This window comes from Neolamprologus brichardi, chromosome 4 (genome assembly GCF_056152115.1).
Source record: "Neolamprologus brichardi isolate AB-2024 chromosome 4, ASM5615211v1, whole genome shotgun sequence".
Taxonomy (NCBI): domain Eukaryota; kingdom Metazoa; phylum Chordata; class Actinopteri; order Cichliformes; family Cichlidae; genus Neolamprologus; species Neolamprologus brichardi.
Window position 1 is genome coordinate 10,485,993 of NC_142107.1, and position 9,478 is coordinate 10,495,470.

The 9,478-nt window shown below is 37.9% G+C and overlaps 1 pseudogene across 1 annotated transcript; it reads right to left on the reverse strand.

Annotated features, from left to right (window-relative positions):
• Positions 1 to 759: 759 nt before the first annotated feature.
• On the reverse strand, positions 760 to 8,943 carry LOC102793355 (sterile alpha motif domain-containing protein 9-like; annotated as a pseudogene). Its single transcript, XR_015718985.1, has 3 exons — positions 8,835 to 8,943; positions 6,980 to 7,041; positions 760 to 6,289 (listed from the first exon to the last, which is right to left on the reverse strand). The product of XR_015718985.1 is annotated as a sterile alpha motif domain-containing protein 9-like (transcript).
• Between the last annotated feature and the right edge of the window lie 535 nt (positions 8,944 to 9,478).

The window sequence follows — 9,478 nt, forward strand, 5'->3', positions numbered from 1 at the left end:
AAAATGCAAGATGGCAGCCTCCACAAGCGGGATATTTTGGCTTCATTTTTGCACAATGGGAGGAGGTGCTGTCGCACCGTCCATGTTTTCTACAGTCATTGATCCAAACAAAAATGGCATCTAGCTGTGCTATCAAATGCTAAGACTAGCTAAAAGTCTGTGTTGCATAATTTGAAATTTTAATTAACGTTTATTTTAGGCTTATGTTCATGTTTTACTGTACTTGCTGATAAGTCAGCAAGTACATTGTAGCTGTCCTGTTTTAGGATCATTAATAATTAGGCAACCATAAAATTACGGTAAAATTGTTTGCGGTCAACAGGGAGAAAAAAAATCAAGGAATAAAGTTGCACTGATGTTACAGATGATCATCAAGAAAAGAAAGAATTTACACAGTCCTAGTTCCTGCACACAGCAATCCAATTAAGGGATTTTCAAAGAATGGTGACACTATTTTCTGGAAAACACATTGGCCGATAAGCAGTGAGTTTTCTTGTTGATCTCTAATCAGTTCACATCATAAGTTACCATGGCAATATACCCTAGTAAGAAGTGAACTACTTTTGCAGTACAGAAAACCCTGAGTTAAACCTAAAGTTACTTGGATATGACCAAATCCTGCTTTGCAGTACAAGCCTCAGACCTTTCCCCAGCTGAAAACATTTGCCTATAAAAAGCCTATAATGTCACCATTCTTTTAGTTTGAGCAGAACTGGAGATTTCAATTTGACAAAGAAACAACACCAGAAATGTCATTAACCTTATTTAGTCATTTATTTTATACATATTTTAAGGACACTTATGTTTACTTAGTCATGTATATGAATAAAATGCAAAATCTTTAAAGAACAAAAAAAAGAAATTACTGTTTTGCACTTTTACCTAAAGAATCGTGTTGTAAGTAAAGTTAACATCTATGCAACATGCAACAGTGTCATTCTTCTGACTGCAAAAAACTTTTTTACATCAGTTCCCAATCTATTTAAAAAAAAAATAGGCAAGAAAATTAAATAGTTCACATTTAATTATACTGCTTCCTGAATTATCCTGGAAAATACGCAATAATATACTAGAAAAGTACACATAAAGGGCTCATACTTTGAAACAACTTTCCTGTCATGGAACATCAATGGAAAGCTACATTAAAACTGAAAGAAGGCTCACACTGTAGTCAAGCAATACATGCTTCACTTTTAGCATAGCTGGTAGATTTTGTTTTTCTGTGTAGTGCATCAACATTGAATATGAACCAGCTTCTAATAGCACATATCATAAGAAAAAGTTGGCCCCAAAGTGTAGTTGAGATTAATAGACTAATAATGCAAATATACACTAATAGAAGTACAACCAAAAATGAGACTAATGAAGCATAACAAAATGTGACACCCACATAATCACGATACAAAGTAGTTGGATAAATAACTTGGCCAGATTAAATACATTTACAACTAAACAAAACGGTGGTTAATTATTTTTATGACACTTAAGCAATGTTTTTTGAGTGACACTAAAATTGCATACATAACTGTTTAGCTTTATCCTTTTTTTGACAAACTGAGGCTCGTGTGTTTTTAAAAACCATCCATATTTTTTAACATCCATAATACTAAAAAGTAAAAGTAACTTGGATTGACACTGACAGGCAGTGGTTGTTGACTATTTTGTCACAACTATGTTGTAAGCAACAGGGCCTCTGAAATTGAACCCCAGGTAGAAGGTGATGTTTTCATTACTTTGAGGCACTGAAGGTGCATTAACAGGCCTGATATTGAACTTTTTTTCCTTAGGACCTTCAAGATACACCAATCCATCTTTAGTCCACCCAGATACATGTTTTAGCATTGCGGCAATCTCTGGAGTCTCGAATGCCTCACCACTAAACCACTTCATGCGTTTTTCAGACAACTTTGTGATTGAGGACAACTCTCTGATTTTTTCAAACTTATTCTTGTGGACGAACTTGTCCAGCCCACTCCCATTGCCTAGAAAAAAATGAGTGTAAATCCTTCTCTTCCGCTGAGGAATGTCTTTCATCTTGGTCCTGTGGCCTTTTTCCAGGTGCTCAACAGCTGTTTGCACAATTTGATATTTTTTTTCTCTCTCATGCTCCGTGTCGTCATCCTCTGGCCAGAATAGCAAGGTAAGCAAGAACTGGGCATTTGGCAAGCATTTCCTTTTATCATATGGAAACTGGTGACAAAGTGCTTGTAGAACTTTCAGAGGAGCTACTTTTTGATTTTGTGGTGACAGACAGTTCAGAGAAATATGGGCCGCTATGTAATTAACAATATCCATTTTATCAAATTTAGCTTTTAATGGATTATTGGGGTAGAGAGAAAGGATGAGCTCTAGAAGTTTTACTGCGTCCTTCTGATCAGTTATCTTATAGAGAATGGATGTTATGTTGCCACCACCAAGATGATAGATCATCATTCGTTTTTGAAAAGGAGTGAGGTTGGCTGGGATTGATTTCCGATGCAGTAGGACTGCAGTAGAAAAAGCTTCACTGAAGTACTTGCCATACTCAGAGGATTTTATTGCCAACCACTTCAATGGATGACGTATCTTCCCCTCAGGGCCTTCAGGCGTCTCTTCTTCATCTGCATCAATGTCTGTCTGGAACTCAGGTCCTCTGAGATCCTTTCCAAAGTGTCTTCCATTGTCTGGCACAGTTTTTTCAAATGGTTATGAAATGGTTCCCAAGCATCTTTAACTTCCACGGGGATATAACCTGATGTTAGGTACTTCATACACTCTGAATGACCATTGGATCTGTTTGCAAATACTTGCAATGAAAAGATCAGTTTGAGAAGGCCCAGCCCAACCTCAACTTCAGCATAAAACCCTGAAGTGTTGACATGTTGCATCTCAGCATCAGCTGCTCTCTGACATTCTCGAAAACAGTCAAGTGCTTTCAGTGCAGTTTCCATAGCATCTGCTGTGTTTTGCGCCGTCTTTGGTACATTTTCGAATGTTTTACATTTTGCTTGGAACCACTTCTTATACACTTGCCCCTTTGTGTCGAGTATATAGGAGTTGTCAGGCAGCTTTTTCACTGCTGTCTCTGCCCAGTTTTTGGCCTCTTCAAATTTTTCATAAGTATAATGAAGACGAGCAAGTTGCTGTGCAAAGTATGCATCATTATAGAAACGGTCGAATGCTTCCTTGAGCAACTCGATCGCTTTATTTGGGCTTTCTTCAGTTCCACGCACATGCTCAATGAAAGGAGAGAACAAACTCAAAAAGTATTTGTCTTCTTCAGTTATTCGGGATCTTCGAATAAAAAGCAGTCTCAAAAATGTGAGATAGTCATCTGTTTCTAAACTATGCTCAAAGAGCACATCCTCGTGGAGCAAATCCATCGCCAAACTGCTTTGAGTTTGTTGGGGTCCCAGAAGTTGCTGAAGAATTTCTTTTGCAACAAGTGGGTGGATGATTCTGATTGATTCAATGTGCGTCTTGTCATCTCGAAGGTGCAAGAAGACTAGCTTAGCCTGATCGCTGAGGGATCTCTCAAACTCATGTCGACGAAACCTCTCTGAGTCAAACTTTAAGGCAAGCAAAGCTTCACAGTGAGACTGAGAGATGAAAGAGTTTTGAACATATGTGTTCAGCAATGCTATATAACGAATGAGACGACATTCAACAGAGTGACGGTTAATGCCTTGGAGCAGATGTTTCACAAACTTTTTAACATAATTTTCACTGAATCCTTTGCTCATTAGAACAAATGTCAGAATGAAGTTAAATTCATATTTTTTGTTAAGTGCCTTTTGTTTTTCAGAAAACTTTCTCTTCTCCTGATCAGATAGTTTATGAGTGACAGACACATTCTGTAAAGGAGACTCCTTGCATTTTTTCTCTGGATCATGGGAGCGTCTGCAGCTCAACAAAATGAAACATAGAGTACCATACTGGATTTGTTTTTCGTTTATGGCACCCTCTAGTTCATTCCTGAGCTCATCTAGATATTCTTTATCCGAGTCTTCAATGAGGAGCAGCACAGAAAGACATCTCTGTGAATCCTTTTCTTCATATTCTCTTAGTTCAACTGCATGTTGTGCAACAACAGAAACTGGATATGAGGGCTTCACAACTGCACACCTTAGACTTTTTCTGTTGTTCCACAGCACTTGTCTTGCCACAGTGCTTCCACCACTTCCTGGGTGATGGTAGATGTTTATGATATTCACTGGAGTCTGGTCTGCATTATATTTCAAGGCATCGTTGAGAAGTTTGGAAGTATCGTGATAAGCATCTCTTTCAATGACCTCTCCAGCATATTTGTTCTCAGCAAGCCAGAAATGCAACCAAGTCACTCTCCCACCATGGTAGAACTGGCCTTCCGTGTTTTCTTTTTCCTCATTGATGAAGTCTTTGCATGTTTCATCACAATGATTGACCGTCAGAATCTCCAGCGAGTACATCTGTTCTTCTACTTGTGTTTTAAGAACACATGTTCCTCCCACAAAGACTGGCAAGTGTTTACTGGCATGCGTTTTCACATGTTGTATATGTTGCAGAGTTGCATTAATGTGGCTCATTTTCATCCCAACAACACTGGAATTGTTTACAGCTTCTTTCCCACATGAATCCTCTGCAAAGCTTTGCCACTTATGGAAGTTTTCCTCTGATTCACAGATGCAGATGAGGTCTTCATGACCTTCCATGTCTGTGAAAAACTCATAGAAGGTGTGCAAGAGTGGTTTCTCAACTGGTGATGATAATAGAAATATGACCTGGAATGTACCTTTTGACAAAATTCGATTACAGATCAAAGACACAGATTTTTTAAGTTGAATCATTTTTGTCTTGATCCAAGTCATTTCATCACATGGAGCTTCATTTCCTTTGAAGTCAGTACGGCCATAGCAAAAGATCCAACTAACTTGATCGAACAAAACCAGCTTACTTGTTAATTCTTTGATGTTTGTGCCAGCGGACACCTTGTAGCTCTGGAGAGAATGCATATTTGCAACACGGTCGTTAAGGTATCTACTGCAAAGACCTGATATCTTTGAGTCTGGGTCAAAGTCGAACACGCAGAAAATATTCATGTTAATCAGCCAGTCAATGTTACAAAGGTCATCAGGTTTGAATTTGTTTGTTACGAGTATGAACCATTTTTCCTTTTCAATGAATTTCTTACCACTGGTCATCAGCATGGTGAGTTTCCTTCCAAGGTCTTGACACATTTCTGGAGCAATAAGGAAATGATTTTTTTCTGCTTCTTCTCTTTGAGCATCACGATCTTTGACTCTTTGGTAAAAGTCACTTAGGTCCTTGTCACTCACTGGCTCCGTTTTTGAACCCACTCTTCGCAAAATCACCTCTTTCTCAAACTCTACTTTGTTTGTTGATTCTTTGAAGTTTGGCAGACGGACTGCATACACTTTGTTCTTGACAATACTTATTAATGGCACAATGTCAACCTCTACCACATATCGCTTTTCTGTACTTTGTCGATCCATAACCTCAATGAACCTTGGCGGTCGCACACACAGGCGTATGTGCTCTGTGTCAGAGGAGAAACTCCTTTCAATGTAGTCCAAAGCATCGACATAAATATCCTTGTCTGTTACAGGGATACCAGTTATCTCGCCATGCACATATCCTCCATCCTCCTTGCTGTCCATCACACCAAAGTGTATTGTACCATTTGACCTGATGTTCATACAACCAGTTGCAAATTTAAGAACCTCTTTGGCAAACTTAGCTTGGAGTCTTGTGCGATCCAATGTAGCAGCTACAGCAAAGGACTTGAATTCGTGGCATGGTGATATCAGATTAAAAGCACCTGATTCAGGCTGCAGGATGCTGTGTTTTACATATAAGAAATTAGTCCCTTCTTGATCAAATGGCCGTGGTTGGCAGTCTTCCTTTGAAATCAACACACATTGTTCCTGAGCAGTTTCTTTCTCCTGATCGCTCTGTATAGTTTGTGCTGGAGAACCATCACTTACTGTTCGAAGACACTGAACTGATTTCTTACTTTTCTTTTCCTCAAACTCAGTTCTTTTGGAACCAGTAGTTTTTTTCTTTTCTTGACATTTTTGCTGGGAGTTGATAAGCTCATCTCTTTTCTGAATAATCAAATGAGCAGGCCCTGACTTCATGCAGATTTTTGTTTTTAGAAAGTCCTCATCCAGTGCAAGTAGGATTTGTCCATCTACTTCTTCTTCATAGAGTTTTTCTATGTAATGTTCCTTTATTCCAATCGATCTTAGCCAGGTGCTTACTTCAGATTCAGTCCACCCAGAAGCACTTGGTAACTGTTGAGGTATTTTAGCTGTGAGAGCACAAAAAAGCATGTATTTGATTATGCATTAATAAAATTAGTTAAAAAAAATATGAGATGTGTGACAATTGACATAAATTCCATCTTTAAGCGAAATACTGACAATATAATAGTTTGCTTCTTAATTTTAAACTTCCTTATTTATTGAAGCATTTTTTTTTGTTCAAAACAATAGAATAGAATAGCTTTTATTGTCACTGTTACAAGAACAATGAAAGGCAGTTTGTCTTTTCTCCATGTGTGTGAAGCACACAATAGCGTAAGTATTTATACAATCACAGACAAATTTACATTTACACAAAAAAGACATGTAGAAGTTATACATACACCTGCAAACAGCAGCCTGCAGCAAGGAGATAACAGGGAAAAGAATAGCAAGGATAAACCAAAACAGTAGCATTATGGTCTGTATAATCAAAAAATATACTAAAGGATGCTACTGATGGTTCACCTACGAAACCTGTGAAAGTGAAAGCTTAACTACTAAAAATGACTTATTGGGGGTTTTTATCTGTGTGTACATATCTTTATTGTTCTCTGTTGATAAAGTCTATTAAGATGGAATGCTTAACACTTTGGAATCATAGAAGAAAACATTAAATTTCAAGTAGGCTACAGATACTTGAAAGTTCCATATATGCAAAAAAAAAAAGGCATCTCATAGAAACAAAATTTACTTACCCATGATTTTCTTCCTCCTTTTGTCACATTATTAGCACTGCGTTTTACTTATCACCTTTTATCTGCAAATACATCACACAATGACATGAAGTCCTTAATAATTTCAAGTGAAGTAGGTTAAAAGATCTCAAAAAGCAACATATCCAGCCACAATCTAAGGAAACAGCTGACAACTCAACAATTCAACAATAAGAAAGAATTTGTAAAAATGGCAATGGGAGAGCTCCAAGGAGAAAACCACATTGGTTTAAAAATATCTTGATGATCCCAGAGACTTTTGGAAAAATATTTTGTGGACTGATAAGACACAACCTTTCGGGATTTTGGGGGGTCCTGTCATGTCTGTAATAAAACTAGCAGCTTCTTACGTTTGAGCGTAAGAAGCTGCGGTATGCCAACTTGGCAGCTGAGGCAGAGGACAGAGGCTGGAAGATCAAGGTGCACCCGGTGGAAGTGAGGTGCAGGGACTTTGTTGCCAGTACAACAGCAAAACTGCTTAGAGAGATTGGGATCAGAGGAAAGACGCAACGGCAGGCTATAAGAGAACTAGTCAAAGGAGCTTGCAAAGAAAAGCGTCTGGACTTCTTTAAGTTGCTTGAAGACGTTTCACCTCTCATCCGAGAAGCTTCTTCAGTTCTAAGGTCAAATGGTGGGAAGTCCCAGATTTAAACCTAGACTCTATATAAATACCTAGGCTTCCGTTTGTGCTTCAGACCTGGGGTTGTGTTTTGTGTTCAGGTCTCCATATCCCGGATATGAAAAAATAAAGATCATTTTTTGACTAAAAGACCACTTTGAGCCTTGTGTCTTTTTTGGCCGTAAAGAATCCAAAAGAACTGGATTTAATACTAAGTCTTTGGGCACATTTTGATTTTGCCATTTGGTAAATGTAGCATTATTAAAGCAAATATTTTTGATGCAAGAGCGTTTAAAACAAAACTAAAACGTATATTGTCCCCTTTTAAACAGCGTAATTAGGCACAGAATCACTGTTTTAACCAAACCTCTTCTGGTTACAAAAGAAAGTTTATATGAAATCACAACAGTCCAGTGGGCTCGTCCTATCACAAAGCTCAAATAATCCCAAAAATCGACAGCATGTCCTTCATCCTGTTGCTTCTTTTTTTTTATATTTTACTGACAGTAGTGTAACAAATGCTAGAAATCACTTTAAAGTCCAATCTTCGCTATTGTAATTGGACCCCCTTCTATAGCCCGGCCCCTTTGAAATCACATGTCAGGCATGTCGAGGCAATGTATTTGCAGACGCACACTTAAATCTAAATCACTCAAGGACAAGGTTGATTATAGAAGTATTACACCCAGCATATAAAGAAAAAAGTAGTGGGGGGCGGGGGTATAAACCTGAGTTTGGGGGAAACTCAGAAGCGGTTTCAGATTTGACTGCTAACTGTACAAATGCACTTTTTATGGTGAAAGGTAAAATTAAAGGTAATTTTGTTATAACTGTCCAAATAAGGGCCAGCAAGCGTTTCAATATAGCTGCCACATTTCTTACACTTTGAATGAATGGTGTAGCGTTATTCATTTATTTCGTTTGATTAATGACGAGAAAAAGCGCTCGTGTTTATAATAAGGCATTTTTTACATGGCATGTGAAAAAAAACATTCTGTCACAGTTTTTCTCGACAGCTGCTGTTAACTGTAAAGTGTCTGAGACAACACCTAATAAAGCACATATTTTTCATGTGCTTCTAATCTGTGACTCAAACACGTAGGCTAACTCTTACAATAAGAATCACTAAAAACTTTTATAAGAAGCCGTGATTTCAACCTACAAGTGAGACAAAAAAACCTATTAGATCTATAAGATATGGCAAGGCAATTATCTTACCTTGGAGAAATACCGACGGAAAACAGTCCCTGCAGGCATACAAAGAAAAGTGCCGCCTGTGTTTCAAGCCCGATATGTTATGTGTCGTTTCCTGCTATGCTGCACACGGTATCCTCGATCAGTTTCAAGTTTCGTTTTTGGAGAAACAAGCCCGCAGAGCTGCACCCCTGGACCCCTGCACCGGAAATCCATCAGCATAATGAGCGTCACGTGATTGTTAAAAAGAAAAAAGCTGTTTGCGTTTTAATTTTTGAAATAAAGGTATCTTGAAAAGGCTTTTTAAAGGTTCAGACAAAATAAGTACCAAAATGTGTTAACATTGTTTAATAGGATAGATCTAATTAGTGTTGAAGCCTACCATACTGGAAACAGTATGGTATGTTTTACATTTGTGTCCCGTCTTTGTATTATGCTGTAAAAACCGGGATGAGTGAGCATCTGAGCACAAAACAGGGCTTTTGAAACTTTTAAGAAAAGGAAAATTCAAACTTACCAATATTTGTTATGAACTCTCATCACCTTAATCATATGTAAGGTTATGGATGTGTGATAAATTAACATTTCCTCTTTCAATGACAAATATGCTTTTTGTTTTATTGCTTTAGCCCAACTGTAAGTTGTGGCCAAACCACTGTCAACATTAA